At 36.3% G+C, this 23,669-nt stretch overlaps 1 protein-coding gene across 3 annotated transcripts in view; it reads right to left on the reverse strand.

The window, feature by feature from the left end:
* The window catches only part of LOC5565611, a 108,681-nt gene extending 86,258 nt beyond the window's left edge, over positions 1-22,423 (reverse strand). For 2 of the 3 annotated variants that reach the window (XM_021838093.1, XM_021838092.1), the window contains exon 1: positions 22,131-22,423. The gene's annotated coding sequence lies outside the window, so the exon portion shown is untranslated. The remainder of the gene's footprint in view (positions 1-22,130) is intronic. The other variant, XM_021838094.1, reaches the window with a different exon arrangement.
* Positions 22,424-23,669: the final 1,246 nt, after the last annotated feature.

A 23,669-nucleotide genomic window follows, 5' to 3' on the forward strand; every position in this document is an offset into this window, starting at 1 on the left:
AGCTAGCTAAAAAACACGAAGAATAATGAAAATCTACACTGAAAATAAGATGTTTTATTTATTTTCCCCTTCTGATTTTTTGAAAATTTTGAAGGGGGGGGGGGTGACAAAAGTAAATTTCAAATTTGTTCCGGCCTTATTAATGAACAAGCGGAGCATACTTTAAATTGACAACTGGATTGAATATTTAGTATGTACGAAGAGGTCCTTCCAGGAGTAATGATTAAAAGAATTTTTAATGCATTATCTGACTTTTTCAAAATTCTAATGAGATCAGAAAATCTGGGAATGATTTACCGTGAGAATCACAGGACGAACTCAGTAAAAATTAGTAAAAGAGTTCTTGGAGAAGGCACTGAAAAGTACGAAAATAATTCAAATTCCCGCAGGAATTTTCAAAGGAATCTGATCAAAACAGATAATGGAATACAGGAAAAGTTCGTGAAAGAATCATGAAGAACATTCCTTGTGAGCTTTTTTTTGCATGAATACTTGAAGGATTTTTGATCGGATTACTGAAGGAATGAATCTTTTCCGTAGCGAAAATTGAAATTTACAAATATCACTGATGTGCCGCGAAATGAGACAAAGTAACAATTAAAAACAAAACCGTGATTATTGCGACCGGCATGCTTTTGAAAACAAGAATTTTCCAGGCCCCCCCTAGGCCCCCTCCAGAAAAAAATCCTAGCTACGCCAATGGGAACCTGTGCCAGGAGATCTGGAGTGGCCAAACCTATTTAAATTTAGTTTATTCTTCTTTTATTGACATGTTCTCCCGAATTCATGCAGATTGAGACGAAACCAAACCGTGAACGGTGCCTATGGTTCTGACTTGCTGCAAGTTTGTATCCATGATATAGATATTTGGGTTTATTCACAAATTTCATAACGCCAAAAATGGCCATTTTCGACACCCACCCACCCCCTCGTAACGCTTTTTATATGAATATTTTACAAATTTTGTATGAGCCGTAACACCACGAGGACACCCACCCACCCTCTTTAGCGTTATGAAATTTGTGAATGGGCCCTTTTTACTTTCGAAATTGTGGTATGGTACAAAAGAGTGCACAAAATATTTGAAAAAAAAAATGTGATTTTAGTCTGTATTTAATTTAACCCTGATATAGTATTTTCAACCGCAACGCTGTTCGCAGTGTTCAGTAAATAGGAACCCATCGATTCAAGTAGGTTGCATGGTACTCATATTTTTCAATTTTTGATTTTTTTATTATTTGACTGAAATACATACAGTTAAAACTCTTTTTACGCCCCAAAAAATGAAAAAAAGGAATTGAAGCGATAAAAGAGAGAACGTAGGTTCGAATTTTGTGAGCATAAAATAATTAGAAGCGAGAAAAAGCTTTCCATTTGTTCTCAAGGAGTTTTGCGAAAAGGGTGTCAGAGGGGGGGGGGGGTGTATCCGTAGTTCTTTTCAAGGGTATCAATAGGGATGCGGAAACCGTAGTCTGACGCCTTTTTGGATTCCAAGATGGTGACTAAAAATCACTTGCTGCCCATACAATAATGGTATTTCCAGAACGGAACCGATGAGTAGATGCCGAAAATCAATATCTGACCATTTTCTGGAATCCAAGATGGATTCTTCCGGTTTGTAAAACCCATTTGAAACCCATTCAATATGGGTATTTATGGAACGAAATCGATGAGAAGTAAAGGCGTCTCTTGAACACCCATATTACATGGGTTTCAAGTGATTTCCTCAAACCAAAACTTTCATCTTGGATTTCAAAATGGCGTCAAACGTCAATTGGCATCCACTAATCGGTTCCATCTCGTAAATACCCATACTGCATGGGTCTCAGATGATTTTCACTAACCGGAAGTCGCCATCTTGGATTTCAAAATGGCGTCGGACTTCGATTTCCATCATCTACTAATCGGTCCCGTTTTATAAACATCCATAAAGCATATGTTTAAAGTGATTTTCACAAACCACATTGGATTTTAAGATGGCGTCAGATATCAATTTCATGCATCTTCTTATCGGCCCCGTTCCAGAAATACCCATAGGGGCTGTCCATTAACGACGTGGTCATTTTTTAGACTTTCAGACACCCCTAACTTCCCCTGGTGGTCGTTTGTCCATGGCTTATGGACGACCCCATATTACATCGGAGCATTTCTCGCTGAAACCAGGCCGCTATCGGTACCCATCGTTAGAATCCCAATTTTATGTCACTGATCGCTGGTATATGCTAAAACTTAAGGGCGGTCCATTCGGTTTTCTCAAATTGTTGGACCCCTCCTACGCCAGCTAGCTAAACAGTTAGCGAAAAAGCTCATTTTTGATAAATCTTAGGTATTTCTTCACGTGATGTGTCTCATATTTCCCTGGGAATACATAGCAAACTTAGCGGCCATTTTAAATTTGGCCGCCATCTTGAATTTTGTTAGAAAACCCGTTTCTTCACCATTAGCGCACTGCTTGTTCAGAATTCTGAGGTCACCATCAGAATGCTGAGAAAAAACTTAGTAAGATAGGTTACAAAAACTAGGTGAGCAATGGTGTTTATCCTATGAAATGAACGACTTTCTAAATCATGTTCTACGGTTTTAACGTATATGGCGTGTGCAATCAATGAAAACATATTTTTTTGTGAGTCGAGTGAAGAATAAGAGCATTAAGTTAAGTGAAAAAATGTGGCGGCCATCTTGGATTTTGACGCCATCTTGATTTTAAATATTAGAATAATGTGTTTACCTTGTTAACACTTGTTTAATTTTAAGGCTACCGTATCGCTTACTATTCTTGTTCTTATTTTCCTGGCGTTACGTCCTTACTAGAATAGAGCCTGCTCCTCAGCTTAATTCATTATAAAAACAGATAATGAAATAGGAATTTTCTTTTATAATGCATATTTGGTACCAGAATTCGGCATATCTATAAGTTCAGCAATAGCATTCATTCTTTCATTTATTTGGTCCAGCACCATTGATTGAAATGAACAATCAATTAAACAGCTGATATAAGATAAGAATGAAAGAATGTGATTGTCTTTTCAATGGATGCAGCAAAATTCAACATGATGAGCGCTAAGATAGTTAAAAAAAAAAATTAACCGCTTCAAACCAAGAAGGCGTCGAATTCCAAGATGTATGCCAAATTTTTGAATCTCAAAATGATACTCCGGAGTACACCCGATTCTGTTTTTGCACGGATTTTCTTATACGGCCGTGCAAAAAAAAGTTTCCATACATTTCTTTCCGCCAAAACCTTATTTTTGCATGAAACGTCGAGAAATGGTGTTACTTTTTTTTGCACGGTTTTTGAAATTTTGATTTTTTTTTTGCACGGTACGCATCTTCCGTGTAAAAACAGAATCGGGTGTATTGGCATTACGTCCACATTGGGGAAAAGCCTACCTCTCAGATGTTCCATTTCGGTATTCTTTTACACGGGCGCCAGTTGAAACGATACTTCATGGTACAGAAAATCAAGGATTTTTTTAGCTTAAAAACTAAAGATTTTCTCTGTAAATAAATGCACTTTTGGCAATGCTTTACATTAAAACTACAGATATCACCACAAGACTTACTAATGTCCCATCGCACAATCTATGGTTATCATTTCATATGGTTAAAACAATTATTTGTTTATTTCAATCAATCTTTTTAGACGGTTTTTATTTATTGAATTTATTGTTCCTGACTTCAAAGATATGCCGAAGAATAATTCTGTTATAAGAAAAAACGACATTAGAAAAAAAATCCTCTATAATAACCTGTTCTTATGCATAATTGAGCTGAGTAATAGTATTGGTTCCAGTAGGGATTCGAAATTCAACATTTTGGCTAACAAGGTGAAAATTCTACTACTTAAAATAAACATGGCGTCAAAATCCAAGATGGTCGCCAGATTCGTTCACTTAAATTAATGCTCTTTTTCTTTACTCGGCTCGAAGAAAACACCAACGATTGAAAACATGTTTTTTTGTTGTACAAAAAATGATGTTTTCGTTGATTGCTCTCGCCATATACGTCAAAATCATAGAACATGATTTAGAAAATCGTTTTCTGATTTCTGATGGTAATCTCAGAATTCTAGACGATGCGCTTATTGTGAGAAAACGGTTTTTCTTACGAAGTTAAAGATAATAAAATGCATCATTTAACGATTTCAGTCAATTTGCGTGCAAGTTTACCAGCTTGCATGGCTATTTATTTGCATGATTTACCACAAATTTAAAACTTTGTGCGTTGAAGATATTTTCCAACGAAATTCATAACATTTTCGATGTTAAACATTTTTTTAAACGATGAGAGATGTATTCTATTTTTCCATACAGAAGAAATTAATATTTTTTATAGAGAGAACAGGTATGTTTAAAAATGTGTTTTAGCAAAATTATTGTGCAATTTAAGGTGAAGATAAATCGAAGCCAAAATTCAAATTTTCAAGAGCACGGATCTGGAGAACCGAACATCCTTTCAAGCTGAAAACTTAATTGATTGGTCACTAGCTGGTGGTGACCAATCGATTAAGTTTTCAGCTCAAACGGATGTTTGGTTCTCCAGATCCGTGCTCCTGAAAATTTGAACTTTGGCTTCGATTCATCTTCACCTTAAACCAATTCTATATTCTATCCCTATATATTTTTCTTTCTAAAAAACAATGGAATGCTATTTGTATGTCACGGAATAACTTGAGAACGCGTTGAGAGGATGCAAGATGTTCGTGTGAAGAAAAAGCTTAGAATTTTTTTATGAGTTATTTAGAAGCTTAGGAGATACTTTGGAAAAGCTGGAAAAACGGAAGAAATTTTAGGTGTCAATGGGTATGGGAGCTTTTCATAGCATTTTTGAAGATGGAAAGACTAAGCTAGCTGGGATCAGTAGTACCATATAAAAGTCCTATTCGGCATTTGGTGGATTGAATCACTCAAAAGTTTGATAAATCATTGTTTAAATGTCATGTAAAGATTTATAAAACCAGTAATTTGTACTACTTTTATAACCTGTAGCTCAGAATTAGGAGTGCTGAAACATTTATGAGAGTGGCATCATATTCAGCAACTTCCAATGTACTAGAGACATATGATTTGATCCTTTTAACACACATGTTAAACAAAATGCCATCTTTGTTACGCTATATAATCATTGTCATAAACACATAAACCAAACAGCTGTTGATCGGCCTCTTTTACTCTCCTCATTGTAAAAGCCGGTTAGTTTCTATTTTCCTTGTTTTCAAGTCGGTTTCATATTCGCCATTGTCGCTTTTCTTGACATGGGCCGATGGGCTGAAGCCGTAAAACAGTACCATTGCTTCTTAAAGCGAGTCATAATACCTTTATCATTCTATCATGTTGCAGATGCGGTGATACTTTATGCTCAAGGACGACAAAAAAATTTCCTAGCCGAAAATATCCTGGTCGTAAATTTTCAACCAGCTTCAAGTTTGATATCATTATGAGAGCATTTTCAGCTTGAAACGCAAATCACATAGACGTTTCCTTTTCCGAATTGAATAAATTTGTGCATGTACCCATTAGTGGCTATCAAATATTTCCATCAACAAATTTGTCGATTTATTCAATATCGTTTTGAATGAGTGATTGAGGATTATCCAGGAAAAGGATTTAAACAATTAGGAAATTTATAGCTTTAAAATAGTGCATTTCATTAGAATAATGTCATCGAAGTGTTTCATGGAATAACAATGACTATCAGAAAAAAAAATACTCTCGTCAACTTTGTAGCCAGCTGATTATTCTTGCAGACTTTGATTCTGATTAGGTCTCTGTTAATTAAGAGCTTACTGGAATACATATAAAACAAACATCGATAGTAATCTTGACGTTACAATTTCTTTGCAAATGATATTTGATTTTGACAAAGCTCTCGGAACTTAACCAAACTGCATAGCTTTACGCCTTTTTGGAAATTCGCAAAAATTTTAAAAATAATATTTTCACAATTTATGTTAGGTTTTGTTTATTTAAATGCAATTTATTTTCCTCTCATAACAGGCCGAATTCAATTAACCTGTAGAAATTATGAAATACAATCGCAAATGAAGTTGATAACAGAATGTTTATAAGGGATTTTGGTTTTTCCAAATTAGGAAGACAGTGTTGCCTATCGCAGAGCACCTAGATATAAGAAATAAATGTAAAGATCAAAATGATTCTTATAAGAGAATTGATAAAAATGACGTTACGAAACATGTGAATCATTTTTCAATACAAATATATGAAAAGTAAAATCATGCCAAGGTCCTTTCCGGGAAGAATCATGTTTCCCTCTACCATGGAAATGATTTTTTGCAAAGCAATCTTCCATGGGTCAACATAACTCTCTGCCTATCCACTCGACAACATATCGGATACTACACGCCGAAAAAGTATCCGAATTACTAGTAACTCCATGACCGGAAGGTAGCAAAGCAAATAGCAACCAACCATGAGCGTTTAGCCATCATAATAGAAAAAAAACGGATCAATCCACTTGTGGTTCGATTGAATCCCCATCAGATTTCACCCGACCGAAACTAAGCCAGCTAATAATGTATTTGAGACCGTTGAACCGATGGCAATACCTTCCGAGGAAATACCCCCGGTAGACCGGTTATGAATGAGCAAATAGGTTCATTTCCAGACTGAGTGATAACCGTGGCGTAATGTTTGCTCCGAGCGCCAACATCAGGATAAGATATACTGGACACGGTGTGACTGGAATCGTTATTGACGAAAAAAATACTATCAATTAATTGCAATCGAGAACTTTTAAGGCTTTATATTTAAATACTAAAAGTGGATGAGATTTTAGCATTGTTGAAAAGATTACAAACAATGATGAATTACACTGAATATGGTGGAATTTTCACAAATTTTAGTTCTTACTTTGATATAAAATATTCAGACTGCGGTTTATTAATACATATGACGACGGAATATAAAAAGTACTTCTCAGTGCTACTTTTTTCTACCTGTTGATTTCAAAACGTGACAAAAATCTTTCAGAAGCTTCTAACTATCGTCCAATCAACTTGTTTATTCCATGAGAAAACTTTTTGTAAAGGTCATTTTGAACATGGTCCATATCAACGGAAAATTTTGCCAATGAACATTTCCCTCGATGAAACATTTTCAAATTCACGCAGAGCATATCTCTCGAATGGTGAGTTCAGAATTGGTGGTCATGTTTTACTCCTTAAATAACTGCTTCAGACACACCGTGCGACAGTAGCAGCCATTGTCCTGATCCATAAATGGATACGAGCAGGATACTACTGCTGAGGATACGCACACTTGAATGCTTGTGCTTTTCATCCGATGGTGGTCACTGTTTGAACAACCCGCAGCAGCAAACCTTACTGGCTTGTATCGTCCTCGTAGTCGTCGTCGTAGTTGTGGCAGGGGGTGTTAGCACGCAGCTAGCGATAAAAAATAATCTCACTGATGGAGATAAATAGCGAATGGCGGTAGGTCCTCTTCTATGCTGGGATAGAGCTGACAAGAGCACTACTAAACTGCTTGTCGCCTCGCCGCCTGCTGATGAAGGGAAATGATGCGTGTCGTCGGAAGATCTGTTACATACGGACTGCTAAATTGACGACACTTTTTTTTTGCTTTACTGTTTCCTGACCAAAGAAAGCTCTATTTGGTTTGGTTTATTGTTTAGATTTGGTTGAACCTGGGATAACTTTATGTACCAATTTACATGCCAAAATTTTTTATATTATGCAATTCTTCCTGAAAAAATCCCTGGGTCCAGACGTAGTTCTGTGGTAACGTTTACGATTATAAGTCATGCTGCAGATATCTGGATACGATTCTGAGACGGTGTAGAATGTTTTAGGGAAAAAAATCCTTAAATTTCCGTTATATGAAGCATTATCGTATCTGCCACACGGTATATGATAGTAAAATGGCAAGTTCGATCAAGGAAGTTCTCAAGTACGCTTCAGAAACCTAAAGTTTTTCTCAAGTTTACCCTGGTATGCTTTTAGGTATTTATCCAAGAATCCCATTAAGGAACTGCCAATGTATTTTTTAGAAAATTTCAGAAATACGTAATGAACTCCTAAATGCCTACTTATGATTTCTGGAATAACTCCAGGACCCTTGAAAATGTATTGGAGGATTCTCCAGATATATTTATAAAAAAAGAAATGGAAACCCTAGATACAATTCTGGGTTCCGGGTCATTTGGCCGAATGCCGTTTGGCCGAATACCATTTGATCGAAAGGGTCATTTGGCCGAATGCCATTTGGTCGAATGCAGTTTGGCCGAAATTGAAAACGATTAGTGAACTACTGTAACAGCTAGTATGCATTTGTAATGAATTTCCAAGCTGAATTTCTAAGAACTTTTTAGTTTATTCTGAAAGAAGGATAAATCAGAGCATTAATGATTAATCATAAATTTAATCATGATTAATGATTAATGATTATGATTAATCAAAAATGTTAATCATTAATCACAAAAAATCAAGAGTTAATCATTAATCACTAATCATAATCATTGCATTTTTATGTTTTAATCATTAATCATTAATCATAATCATAAAGATCGCCAATTTTATTCAGTAATCATCATCTTAATCATAAATCAAACATTTAATCAATCATCAATCAATCATTGAACAAAATTCGACAAATATTTCAACATTGCTTTCTAATGTATAAATAAATTTTGCATTTCTTATATCGTGTGACAAGAACGCTGATAGCTTATGCCCTCGGAAATTCAAAATTCAAACCAAGTACAGCATGGCTTTGCTGTGTACCCGCGGACGTTACCATAAGACTAAGAAAGACCCTTAAATATTTCCTTCAAGTAAGACGGTGCATTTTCTCAGTTGTATTTGATCCGAATCCGAAGACCCAGTTGGACGCTTGTGAGTGGTACCATTCTTCATGAGGGATAGCTGCTTATAGGCGCTGATCATCAAATTTCGACGAGCACTAGTTTTCTAGCCGTTCATAAGATGTTTGTGTACTTTGTATGAAAATCCGAAAATTTGCACAAAATTTTCAGGAGCAAAAATTTGTCCTTATCCCCAAGTAGGTGGTATTTCTGTCAATAGCTCCTTGCTGCTTTTGTTCACGTTTGATGTTTGCAATCCTACATCGCCTGAAGTTATCTACTAAATAAAAGAGAAAATTGCTTTTTCAGTTTTGATTTTGCACCATTTTTACTTGGGCCTTAAAGCTTTTCAATTTGAATTATCCTCTTCAATAATGAGTAAAGTAGGGAAAGTGTACCAGTTATGGACACAGTGATTCCCTATTTGGCCATATGCGAAATTCGGATAACTTTTACATTTTTAATCTTTTTGAATGTTTTAACAAGAAGATATATCGTTAATCTTACTGCTAAAACACAAAAAAAAAACTTTGAGACATTCAAATTATCACGCATGGCGAAATAGGGAACCTCTATGGCCATAACTGGTACACCTACCCTAATTCATTTTTATGTTTATGGCTCATTCGTTGCATCCGTGCATGCGTAGCGCTAAAAATAAAAAAATTAAACCCTCCCCTCTCCGTAATGCTTTTTGTATGAGAGTTTTCAAAATTTTGTTTGATCAACATTTTTATTAATAATCATTATTAAGGGCCCATTCACAAATTTCATAACGCTAGAGGGGGTGGGTGGGTGTCCCTACGATGTTACGGCCCATACACAAATTGAATAATATTCATACAAAAAGCGTTACAAGGGGGTGGGTGGGTGTCCAAAAAATCCAATTTCAGCGTTATGAAATAAATGAATGAGCCCTAATGATTAATCATTCAAAGGCTAATGATTAAATGCCCGAAAGTATGCACTAAACGCCTTGAAGTATGCAACAAACGGATTATTTCAACTTTTCCCTTGGTTAGCAATAAATCTAAAATAAAAATCTTTTGAAGCAAATTTTTAATTTAAAACCATTTTTACTGAAATCTAGATTCAGATCAAGGAAGGGCGAAAATTCCTTTACAACATTGTTAGAAAAAATATGTTTCCAGTTTCTCATACAAATCTCGTTAGGAAATTCCAACCCAATGTTCAAACTGATTTTACTCAACATTTCTCCAAGATTGGGGTTGTTTAGTGATGAAATATTTGCAGTGTTTTGTAGCTTGTTCGAAAGATCACAATTTTCTTATTATTTCACAATTTATTGCGCTTAAATATCTTTAGATTGATATTATTAATTATTAAATCTTGTCGAAGTTAAATTTAGGGAGGGGGGTGGTTGATTCAAAAGAGATTTTCATTTCCAGGGCACGGACACTTATAAAACTTTGGTTCCTCTAACAATTCTTCCGAAAAATAATATAAAAATGATATCTTATACTTCAATAATTCTCTTTGAGAGTTAAATCTATGGCTTCGTTTGCAAAATTCATAAAGTTTAAGATGGAAAGCTAGGTTTCAGAATTACCAATATAATGCTTCACTTTTACTTTGGAGGAATTATTGGAGTATGAATAAACAACTAACACTTCACTATACAAAAAAAGTACTAAAAATCACTAGAAAGGCGAGCAAATACCATTTAACTTTTCATAATAATCTAATAATCACAAGATAAAAAGCATATTAAAGTTTACCGGAGTTTGCTCACCTTACTTATGATTTTTTCTACACTCTTCTTTCTTTTATGAAGTGAAGTGTTGAGCTTTTTACCAATATTTTGAATACTTTCCCTGGGAAATCAACAAACCTTAACACCCCGGCAAATGTTCGAGTGCATGAAAAACATCCACTTAAAACTTGATAATTCATGAATGTGTCGCAAGCTACGCTTCAAAAGGCCAATATATTGGCCACTTTCGTAAAATTAAACATACCATATACTTCCTCAATTGGATTAAATGGGAAAAATTGATATGAAATTTGCGATAAAATAAGACGTCTTCTCGGTGCGAATCGAACTCACGACTCCCTGTTCACTAGATAGGGCGCGTTACCCCTACACCACGAGAGGGCTCATGGACACAACGGTTTCTACTGTTGAATGCCTAAGCCGAGAGTGCACTAGTTATTGGGTATATAAAGACCACATACTACTGGCCAACAACGTGCTGGACGCGATTTGTAAAGTGCAGGCTCGCAATGTGACGCGACGTTGTCAATATAAATACAATGAATGATAATTTAAAAAAGTATTACCGTTTTGACTCATATTCCGAACACTTAAGGCCAACAGTGACTTCAAATGCATCTGGTGGGCATAAATTAGCTGATATTTGTAAACATTTTGATTTCTCCGCAAGGCCTAACTGTTAGCTGTTGGGTGTGCCGATAAAATTGTTAATTTAAACTTGTTTAATATTGTTTTAACGTAAAAGTATGGAACAACATTTTGCTTCAAATGCCGAACACTGTGTTCATTCTGTCTCATATTCCGAACACCTTGATTCAAATTCCGAACAGCGCGAATAAATCGTATTCAGATTAATAATTTCGCAAATAAATTTATCTGAGCTAGTTTTACTGGTCCCGAACTACAGACTCATCACTATTCCCGATGTATAAAATAGATTGAAAGACGTTAAAATTGAATTGCAATTGTCTACCATTTCATTGTAATTTTATGACATATTTCAGTGAAACATTTCAACCCAATCGCCATACAAAAACCGAGTGTTCGGAATTTGAGACAAAACGGTATTTTGAAATTAAAAATTTTGATCAAATTCGACATTTTTCACGTAAGGGTTAATCATAATCATTAATCATAATCACTGACCATACTGAGTTTAATCATTAATCATATTCATTAATCATCTAAAATTGAAATTTAATCATTAATCATAATCATTAATCATACTTTGGCTTAATCATCAATCACAATCATTAATCATGACTTCAAAAAATTTAATCATAAATCATAATCATTAATCATGATGAACTTGAATTTAATCATTAATCACTTAATCAATCATTGCGACTCGTTAATCATTAATGCTCTGGGATAAATCAGCTTTCGACCTTGATGTTTGCTCCAGTGGGCGATGAGGGCAGGATCAAACATGTCGCGCGTCGGTCGAGTGAAGTGAAAATGTGCCCGTTCGATTAGTTATTTTGATCCTTCGACCTTGACGCTTGCTCTTGGGCAGTGCGTCAGGAAAGCCCGAGCAGTCGTCAGTTGTTTTCCTTCTCGGGTCGCGCGCCTATTCTCTGAGTGCTTTTATATAGCCGAGCAAACGAGTGAAGCTGAAAGTGGATTATTGCTGCTCAGTCAAGGATGACGTATCGATTGGTGAGCTCGTTTCATGCTACTAATTCTAATCTATAAAATATGTATGACTGCACATTTAATCGTTACATCGGTGGGACGTAAATTTGATTTAAAAAAAAAACTGTCAATGGTTCTTCACTGTGAGTGTCGACATAAACTCTGATTCATGAATTATTCATGTTAAACTTTTTTTTTCTAAGACATCCCTTTCTTTTTACCTTTATTTTTGTAATTAAAAAAACTTTGAATGGTTCGACACTACAAGTGAAGACTTGCGAAAAGTTCACTTTATTCAACAAACTTTGAATGGTTCGTCACCTCAAGTGTCGGCATAATTTTCGATGATTTAAAGAAGGTGATATTCCCAATCAAAATATAAGCTACATTATTACCAACAGTTATGAAACCAGTATCACTCGAAAGAATAGCCTATGTTTGAAAGAAGGAAAAAATCTGATCATAAAAAAAACACTTGAAACCTTAGCACACCGTTGGTAACCCAGAGACCAATCATATTAGCATATTGGCGCGATGTGTGGAATTCACAACTTCGTCCTGAATTAACGGGTTGATTTTATCATTCTCTAGGAGCACTGATATAGCGACAAACATGACGTCCCGTAACATCATAAAATAAGCAAATTCATCAGTTGATCAGTTATTGGGCCAAACTTATAAATCCTACACAGCAGAGTTGTAGCAATTCGATTTTTTTTCGTTCGTAATTCAACCAAACGGCATTCAGCCAAATGACCCGTTCGGCCAGACGGCATTCGGCCAAATGGCGTTCAGCCAAATGACCGGACACTAACATTCTGCAAGATTTCATAGACACCTTTGGAATGATTCTATGGAGATTATTGTAAAAAAAAACACGAATGGAATCCTGTTTCCAGAGCATTTCTATTCGAAAAATCCACTGTCAATTTATTCAAAAAATAACTTGAGATTTTTTTTGAGGAATAAAATTTTTCGACGATCCCTGGAAAAATCTCTGAAGAATCTCATGACGAATTTAATAAGAAATCTTAGTAGAATCTCTGTGTGAATCCTTGGATGATCTCCACACAAATAAATCTCTAATTCTTAAATCATGATTTATAAGTCATAGAACCAGGGCAGGCAATCGTCAGATTCGTCATAGTGCGATGACGAAATAAACAAAAGACATCGTCATCCAGTATATTAACTCTGGCAGGTTGTCGTCTCGTCATCGAGATCGCACGACGAACGTCAATCCAAAATCGTCAACGAACAACTTTGTGCTCATTCCGTTCGCTTCCTCTTCTTAAACGAAGGAGGCGTTTATTGTATATTCGTTTGCTATGCACAAAACGGCGAATGCCATCCCAGAATTGCTTGCATTGGTGATTTAACCCGTACTCCTCAAGCTTCAACAATAGCTGTTGGTAAGCGCGTGACGTTGACGATTCAGAGATCGTTTGTTCAATTCCGGACACGTTTTGTTTTTTGGTTTTGTTTTATTTATTTAAAAAAGGCTCATAATCTATCGACGCCACGGTTCGTATTTTTAGTCGGCTCAGAGCTCCCGAACGAAGATTCGACCATAACGAAGGAGGCTTATTTGTTCGTCATGACACCGAGTCTTTGTGGCGGAGCACTGCAGCAAATGCAATGCTGTCATCCAACGCTGGTTGAGTGACGATGACGATTATTTTTTTAGTTTCGTCGACGACTTTTTCCATTTGACGGTGACGATTGTCTACTCTGCTAACAACTGTGAACCAAGCATTATGTTAGTATAATTACTGCCATGCAATGATGTTATCGCACCATTATGTGACCGCTAATTACACCAGCGCGTTAAGAAATGTTTTACAAAATTACATATTACGCGTTGCAAGAAAAAGGTTGGAAAATCCAGAACAATCTACCGGGAAATTTTCCACCGATTCAATCTAAGCTACCTGTGACATCGATCATTGTAGTTTTATTGGTATAGAACTGGGAGAGAGGCACAGATACTACACACGAAATTTGACGCAAATTTTTTCAAACTGCAAAAAAACTCCAGCTTGCCAACGACAATCAAGGCAGACTTGATGAAAATCGCTCGTTTTCTTTTGTTGTGTACCTTCGATCTTTTCGGACAAACATGGAAAAGGGCTACAGTTTTCGATGCATTCCATTTCCGTTTTTATAGAAAAAAGTAAAATGATGCGTATTTGCATACTTTATTTTCTTAATAGATTTTTTGTCACATTTTTGTCACGCTTTTTTCATGTTAGTCCATTGTTTAAGATCTGGGCTCACAGTGACAGTTCGTGACAGCATAATCTCGGCTCACTATGACGTACATTAATTTAGTATTGGTTTCTCCCTCCCAGGTATAGAATAAACAGAAAACAGGATGCGTCTTCTGTCATTGTTTTATTGTTCTTTGATAATTTTGACTCGAGATATCATTATAGTGATCTGAATGATTTGGTTGAGTCAATGTACCTGGGATATAAACGAATATTCAAAGCTACACGAACAAGACATGAATATTATTAACTGGGAGGGATTGTTAGAAATCCTCGAAAAATTAAATTAATGGATTCTGCCAAAAGCCCCATTTAGAGGTTCAATAGAGGTTGGAACAAAAATTTATCTCAAATTTATGCACAAAAACTGGAAAACAAGAATATCAAAATACAACCTCCGGATAATCGAGTCAAACCTGTATTAAAACTCAGTATACTTATACGAAGAGTTAAGAGTCATATGCCATAGTTAAAAATGATCAATAAACAACTGCTTTTATATGTAGATCTCAAAACCTGTACTTCTTGTATGATCAAGAACATTGGTACGAATCAAAACTTACTTATGTAAATGGCTAAGGGCCTGTGTCACAATCAAAACCTGTCAATAGACCACAGGGTACACTTATAGAACCTGAAGCCTATATTTGATTGAGTCCTTGGAAAACCCAGAAAATCCGTGCAAATCAATGCAATCCTCCGTTTAGGTTGAGAGTCTGTGCTATTGTTGAAAACCAATAATGTACCACTACCTATCACGGTGCTATATTTACCGTTATTGTTACATAAAAATAGCCATAAAACCTTTAAACGCCAGATGGTTTATATAATTATTCTATAGCTATAGCTATTCTTGGGCACTCCCATGATTCTCTTTGGTTGGCATGGGGGGTTTTTGTCGGACGAATCATCTGAAACTTTGCAATAAGATGCACTTCAATAGAACACATATTGTGGCCAAATATGAGTTCAGTAGCTTTCAAAACCCCCTGCCGAAGTGAATCAAAAAAGCCAAGAATAAGATCCGGCTCCCTACCTCTAAACGGATTTTTGAAAAATTGTCAGCCAAAATTTTTAGTTACGCCTTTTTAAAGGCGTTATTTTACGAAACGTTTGTTTGTTTCAAAGAATTCTTACGAGCCTATAGGTTACGGCTCACTTGTATGTCGTAGGGTATACAACTTCGTGGAAACCCCCTTAACCATTTCGCATGATTTATGTTTGGTCCAGCTGCGTATGATTGTCATGATGATCACATGCTAAGATGGCACTTACTTAAGCTTTTGGTATGGAAAAAACAGTGTTGTGAAAAACTCAATTTCTCACAACTCACACTTGAGATTTTTCATGCGTGAGTTGTCAATCGTGCAACTCAGCAGTCAAAAAATCATGGATGATTTGGCTCACCTTTTTAACTCATTGTCTCGTATTTCCACAGTTTACTCACACACGGCAATAATTTCTTGTTAGTCTGGTAAAATTATGTTAATCCTTTCTAACGTAAACAACAACATTCGGATTTCACGAGTTCTTGCCGGGTTTTGCGACTGAATCATTTTTTACGGTTTGAGTTGATTGAGTTGATTTTGCATCAAAATCTCAAGCGTGAGATTTGCGAAGCAGATCTCTAATGAGTTTGCTCTCGCGGGAGAGCGTATTGATTGAGATTTTGAGTGTGAGTCTATCAACACTGGGAAAAAAATATTAACTTTTATTGCAATTTGCAATACAAAGTATGTACAAAAAAAAAAACAAATTTCTGTATATAGAGATAAACAATATAAAATGTAAATTCTTAAAGCATTATCCAGTATATGTGCCATTTAAACCCAGGAGTCTGTGTGTGTTAGACCAGTCTGTCAACCAACTACACCAACAAGTTTTGGGTTTGCAGAACACAAACTCAATGCAAAGACATCATTCATTTCTTTGACAATAAATCTTTAATTTATTTAGTGGAATATCTATAAGTAATTAAAAACCGAATTTACTACTAAAACATTTCAATAAATAAATAAGTAAGTTGTAACTATAGCTGTGAATTGTAACTGTAAGACCATTTTCGGTTGTTCCTTACAGTTAAAACGAAATACGCGTATCTGTCATACATACTCTTGTGGGAAGTATAGAACTAAATTCGACTTTCATGGACAAATAAATTTCTTTTTTCCAGTTTTCTTCTCATTTGACTAAGATATCATTATACTCGGTTTGGACCTCAGAGCTAGCAATATCGTATGGGTATAATCATCGTGCGGGGCCTATTTTTGATCTCATAATATACCACAAATTGGTAACAAAAACAAATTTCACTTCTATTCAGGATAAAGTGTCGCACTCATCATCTTTCGTTTCAAAATAAGAAAAGAAGAAAAACTTTATAAAAAATGATTATTATTCATTACTTGAAACGTATTAATACAACATGCACTCAGTAACACTCAGTAAGTGCATATCAAATTTACGATCTTACGATCTCCTTATTCTGCTTCTTTCTGGTGCTACGTCCTAGCTAGGACAGAGTCTACTCAGATTAAAGTTCTTATGAGCATTTTACAGTTCTCAACTAAGATCATTCTTTGCCAATTGACCTGTTATGCATTCTTATGTCATGTGATAAGCCCGACTATATTCTATGCCCTGTGAATTTTAGAAAATTAGCAGGTTTTTTTCCAAAGTTGCTGATAAATCTAAACACAAGATTAGTTATTTCTAATGTCTGCAACGTTTGCTGGCATGAAATTTCACTCAAAATGCTATTTATGATTCAGTGTGATGCAAACGCAATCATTTTTTTTGCTGAGATGTTCATGTGAAAGCTTGAACGGCCTGCGCATGATTGGTATAAACCAACCCGGTGCTAGGCAGCCATGTTTTCGTGGTTAGCATCAACCTCAAGAGCAACAACGTACATTGGCCTAATCATATTAGGAAATTTTTCCTCCAATACTAAAATGTGTTTCTAGCTAATCACATCAACCTAAATTGACTTGCTGTACTGCAATCCAATAGTTTGCAACCGTTTGTTTATTCGTTGGCATGAAAAGAAATTTTTCGGAGATTTTTTTCGCCATCATCGATTGTTATTCCTCAAACAGTCATTTGTTTACAAACATTGAGCTGTCAGTTGGAACCACTTCCCAGTTGGAACCAGAGATGTTTGCTCGTTATTTTTCAATGGGGTTGTATGGATGGTGTCAGTAGGCTGGTATAAACAAAAAAAGAAATAAAAAGACGCAGCAATCACAGAAAAAGAAGACCGTCTTCGCGAGTCTCGTCTCAGGTTGTAACTCCCAGGTTGTAACCTGAGACCCCAGCAAAAAAATATTGCGTTTACATTTCACCGAAGCATAAATAGCCTTTTGAGTGAAATTTCATGCCAGCAAACGTAGCTATTATGAATAACTAGTCTTGTGTTTAGATTTATCAGCATCTTTGGAAACACTGTTCCACTGACTAAGGTTTTTATTAACAGTTTATTTTGAATACAATACTTTTCCCTTTTTCAGTCATAAAAACGACGGGCTGCATATGACGTTGATATTTTTTTCTATTCGCGAGTCTCTCTCAGAATAAGGATTAGTGCATCTTAATAAAAATTTCAAGTGTTACCTTGGAAGAAAAATCACCACAATCATTTATCCGACAAGATTTTTGCATTTTAAGGAACAGGAAACCGTTAATATTTATTTCAATTTGAACAAATTTCGCAACCTAACCTCACTTTTGATCGGATCGATCAGCTTAACCGTTGTTGATCTTTTCATGAAAGTTTCATGTAAGTTTGTTATTTATCTGATATAATGCTGTTAAACAACCAAATAGCTTTGCTGAAATATCTGTATCCATTAAAGGCTCTTGTGTTGCATTTGGAAGACTCAGCTAGCCAGTAGAACACTAAAACTGTAAGTCAGCATAATGAATAATGCTCCCATCTAATAAAATAAATTCGTTCTAGCTTAAAGCGGTTAACAGCCAACCACATCGTGTTTTGCTCTAAGGATTTGGCGATTCTCCAAACAGGCAATTCTGCCCAGAGGTGTAGAACAAGTATATAAACCATCCGGTGTTTAAAGTTTTGATGGCTTTTTTTATTTGATAATAACGGTAAACGAAGCACCGAGACTTAGTGTTGTAAATCCTTCTACCTGTGTTCCATTGAGTCCTTAACAGTGGTCCTCAACTGTACAATGCCCTGTACACGTTTATAAAAGCTTAAGAGTTGGTGTCATATTGAAAACTGTGAAAATATCGCTTATCACACCAGCTGGTTGAAGGTATTTATACCAGGAAGTTTTTGGATGAACACCTTTTTTACCCACTTAGTTGCCAAAACCGGGATCTTGACGATAAAAAAGGTACTTCAATATATAAAGGGTCCAGTATTGTGAGATATGCTTCTACTTAGAAATGATATAACTCCCAGGAATTCATGGAAGGACTTAACTTGCTCACATTTTTATGCCAACATTCAGAGCAGCATTATTATCTATTTCTGGATAGCGTTTTCACAGAACTTCAGATCAGTATGAATGAATCTTGGGCGATAGTCTGACGGAATCCTAGGTTCATATTTTAAAGATCCCTTCTCTCAAAACTTGGAACAAAATACCAGCAGAATGTGGAACATGACTCTGGATAGGATTTTAGAACAGTATGAAGTGGGATTCGGACAGAATCTTGTACGGATTTTTGGCAGAGTTGAACATTATTCTCACGTATCCAGAACATCATTTCAAAATAAAATCCTTTGCTAGCTTATGCTTACGTCCTTAGAACAATTCACATGGAATCCTTGCAAGGGCTGACAGCATCCAAACACTTCGCAACGGAAAATTTTTCTACTGACTGATTGTTGTTCGATTTTAGAAGATTGTTGAAAATTCTGTCCATTTTTTTCCCGCAGCTCAAAAAGGTAAGACATGCTTTTCTTGGAATAAAAAACGTTTTGATGTCTTGAAAAAATTCCAATGGAACCACTTTAAAATTAAAAAATAAATCCTCAGAGAAATTGTTGGAAGAACCTGGCGGTTTCTTTATAGCAATTTTTGAAGGATCAATTATTCCTTTGTATCATTAACTCATTTTAACCTGACGACCTGACTGTTCATTCAATAAACTAAGCGATTTGATTTTGCATGGTAATAAATTCATGAAACTCGTGATAATTGAGCCAATATAGGCACGGTGCTTTTGCTTACTTCAAGTTTGCCAAAAGTGACGGGCATTTATTATCTGTACTTCGTAGATTTATTATGAATAATTTCTACATATGGTCGGCGTTAAGTCAGAGTGGACCAAGTGACATTTTTGATATTTTGAGAAAAATGGGTTTAAAGTCTAACGCTCTGTAATTTTTGAACTCGTTTAAATTTTGGTTCAATATTTCTGCACCTCTTTGTGTCACTTTCAAACAATATAGTGTGAAGTGATAATCATGAAAAATCATTATCCAAACCTCTAATAGAACGATTTTTTTGATGGCATATGTGTACTTGGTCCACTCTGACTGAACCAAAGTTCACCGTTCAGTGAGTTGGTTCACTCTGACTGAACAATTTCATGGAAAATAACAAGCATTCTCTAAAAGAAACAGATTATCACACCAGTATCGTAAATTCTTCAATGATCCATATAGTCAATACCGAAATCAGTGGCATTACGATAGCTTGAAAATTAAGGTTTCGCAGATTCAGGGCATGGAAGACCAGAAATATTCAAATATGCGTTCAGTCAGAGTGGACCAAGTGAAAATCTTGAGTATCGACCAAAATATGCTGGTCCAATAAGCGGGTCCTAGGACATGCCATACATACACCATAGAACTACTACTAAACTTCTATCGGACTCTAAAATTGACTCAAAAAATGCAATTATCAATTAGTTTATTGCTTTTCAACACTTGGTCCGCTCTGTCTGCACAGAAATTATTGCAATTTCTGACCACCCATTCGAATATGGTAAATGGTCAAAAATCAAAATAAAATGCATCTAATTAAGTAATATTTATAAATTTCTATTGAAGGATAAGTAGAAGAATCATTCGATGTCGAAAAATCTGACAAATCTCTTGAAATGTTTTTCATTTCCTCACATTCCTCAGAGTGTTGATCATTTTCGCTGCTATAGTAATAAGCACTTGGTCCACTCTGACTGCACGCTTTTATCGATTTTATTGATCATCCAAAGTAAATTTATTACATATATCTTGCAGTTTACAGCATTCATCAAATCTGATCAAAGTGTAACGGAGGTAAGGTAATTTCTCATCTAATGAGACAATAATCCAATTTTCCCATGTTTTGTACTTGGTCCCCTCTGACTTAACGCCGACCATATGGAAATATTTTTATTATTGGAAATGCTTCACTCAAACGTTGATTACCAGAGGGACCTGTATAAGGTTTTCAATTAATTTTCTGTTATTAAAAATTCGCAACTGTCATTAAGGGTGTCTGTACCAGTGTTAGTGTTACAGTAGTTGAGTGATAGTAGTAACGAGTTTAGTACTTTAAATCCTTTTTTTTCAAAATAAATGGAACGTACCACTATTACTGGTGGGATGCAATGGAGCAAAAAAGTTAAGGATTTGAATTGTTTTCTACTAGGTATTTCCTTACTAGCATCAATCATTTTTTTTTTTACAAAATTATTTAATTTTGAAAAGGACCATTCAAAAAGTCGCACTACCATTATTGCTACACCCACTATCACTGGATAGTAGGATCTCCAACAGACAGAAGGTGAATCGACCGATGGAAAACGATTTCGCGCGTTTTGTTGTCACCTTTTCTGCACGCGGCGGGGATGCTCAATGGAAACACAATATGTTGCAGTTGTAGAACCGATAATTGTCCATCCCTGGGGACATTTCTGCATTGCTCTTTCGTACCGATAACAGCGATTGCAGTTTAATATACTCAGCTAATTACGAATCTATCTACTGTAGGGTGGTTCCGAGAATGGGATTTCATTATAACAATAAATTTTATTCTGAAACAGTAACACTATATCAGCACAAAGGGTGAACTAAAGTACTGTGTATTTTATTGCTTGTATTAACGCTCTAAATCGGTGATGTATTGATGCTGCAGGGCTTATAAGTCGTTCAATAGTTCTATTTTAGCACTATTTGCCCTACTTGATGAAATACAGGACTAAGCGTGCTTCTTGACCTAAGCATTCTAGAAAATTAAAGATAGATAGGAGTTTCAAAATAGTTCTATATTAGCACGAACTACCCAATTTGGTGTAGCATTGAACTCTACGTGCTTATTGATTAGCTGGGTAAGAATAGATTTGTTAGAAGTGATATTCAACTATAGTTGCATTTGGTAGGCAGTATATGTTTTTGAACCATTCTGTTTACCAACCGTACTATGGACGCTTGAATGAAACTCCCCATCGCGATTCCCGTCAATGAAGGTTTAATTAAACGCACGTTTCACAGTAACCTGTTGGACGTTTAGAGACAACAGTGCAGATCCTTGACCCCGATTGCAACTTCAACATGGTCAAAACTGACCAAAACAGGAATTCGCGTGTCAGCAGCTTCTGTTTGTGGAAGTTTTTCGCACAAATAATCATAATTTATTTCAATTGCAAATTAGTTTCCGGAATTTTATGACCCTGCCCAAACACAATGCACTGACCGTTTCGATTCTCGACATTCCACCTGGTCTATGACCACGGTTCAGTCCTTGCCGAATGCCACGTTTCAAGTTCACACAACCGAAATGCGGGCGCCACGCTCTACATTAATCCACCGGCTGCAGACGAAAGTATTCCCATTTGCACATATCTCACCATGTCACAGATTCACAGTTAAAGCCCTTCGGGGGTTTCCACACTACACTGCGATTGTGCTTTGAACTTTCATTCCCAAACTTGAAAGAGGAAACCGGATTGGGGTTTTGGCCCTCAATGGTCGCACACCGGCGCTCGTGGTCGTACGCGAAGTACTGAATCCGAGCAACAGGATGGGATGCCTTTTATAGTGTAACTCGCACACAGCATCCAGGACCCATCGGCGAGATGTGAGAACCCACAGAAACGAGCGAGAGCGAGATCCACGAGGATGATTGTGAAGTGGAAAAAGTCGTGGAAATATGGAATCGGATGCTGTAAGCTGACGGGCAGAAGCGTGAGCAAGGACAACAGAATAGGGTTTTTCTTTTTAGACAGTTCTAATAGGAACTTCGATTGCATATTTCCAACAAGCAAATAATCAAAGCTGAACAATCAACGATTTTCTTTTCAATCGACATCATTTAACCTTCTAAAAATACATTAAAAATTGCTTTCCAGCTTCTGTTGACAAGTATTCCAGCTTCTAGTGAGAAGTTTTCAAGCTTCTGGTTTGAAGCTTTCCAGTTTCTGGAAAGGAGATTTCCAGCTTCTGACGAGAAGTTTTCAAGCTTCTGGTGAGAAGATTTCCAGCTTCTGGTGAGAAGCTTTTCAGCTCCTGGTGAGAAGCTTTCCAGTATCAGGTGAGAAGCTTTCCAGCTTCTGTTGAGAAGCTTTTCGGCTTCTGATGAGAAGCCTTCCAGCTTCTGAAAAGAAAAGCTTTCCAGCTTCTGAAAGAGAACCTTTCCAAATCTGAAAGAGAAGCTTTCCAGCTTCTGAATGAGAAGCTTTCCAGCTTCTGGTGAGAATTTTTCCAACTTCTGATGACAAGCTTTCCAGCCTTTGGTGAGAAGCTTTCCAGCTTCTGAAAGAGAAGCATTCCAGCTTTTGAAAGAGAAGCATTCCAGCTTCTGAAAAAAAGATTTTCAGCATCCGGAAGAGAAGTTCTCCAGTTTCTGGAACAAAAGCATTCCAGCTTCTGGAAGGGAATTTTTCCAGCATCTAGAAGAGAAACTTTCCAGCTTCTGGAAGAGAAGCTCTCAAATTTTTGGAAGAGTAACTCTTCAGCTTCTGGACGAGATGCTTTTCAGCTTCTGGTCAGAAGTTTTCCAGCTTCTGGTGAGCAGCTTCCCAGCTTCTGATGACAAGCCTTCCAGCATTTGGTGAGAAGCTTTCCAGCCTTTGGTGAGAAGCTTTCCAGTTTCTGAAAGAAAAGCTTTCCAACTTCTGAAAGAGAAGCTTTCCAAATTCTGAAAGAGAAGCTTTCCAGCTTCTGAAAGAGAAGCTTTCCAGCTTCTGATGACAAGCTTTCCAGCCTTTGGTGAGAAGCTTTCCAGTTTCTGAAA

The sequence above is a fragment of the Aedes aegypti genome, chromosome 1 (assembly GCF_002204515.2).
Source record: "Aedes aegypti strain LVP_AGWG chromosome 1, AaegL5.0 Primary Assembly, whole genome shotgun sequence".
In the NCBI taxonomy this organism is placed as follows: domain Eukaryota; kingdom Metazoa; phylum Arthropoda; class Insecta; order Diptera; family Culicidae; genus Aedes; species Aedes aegypti.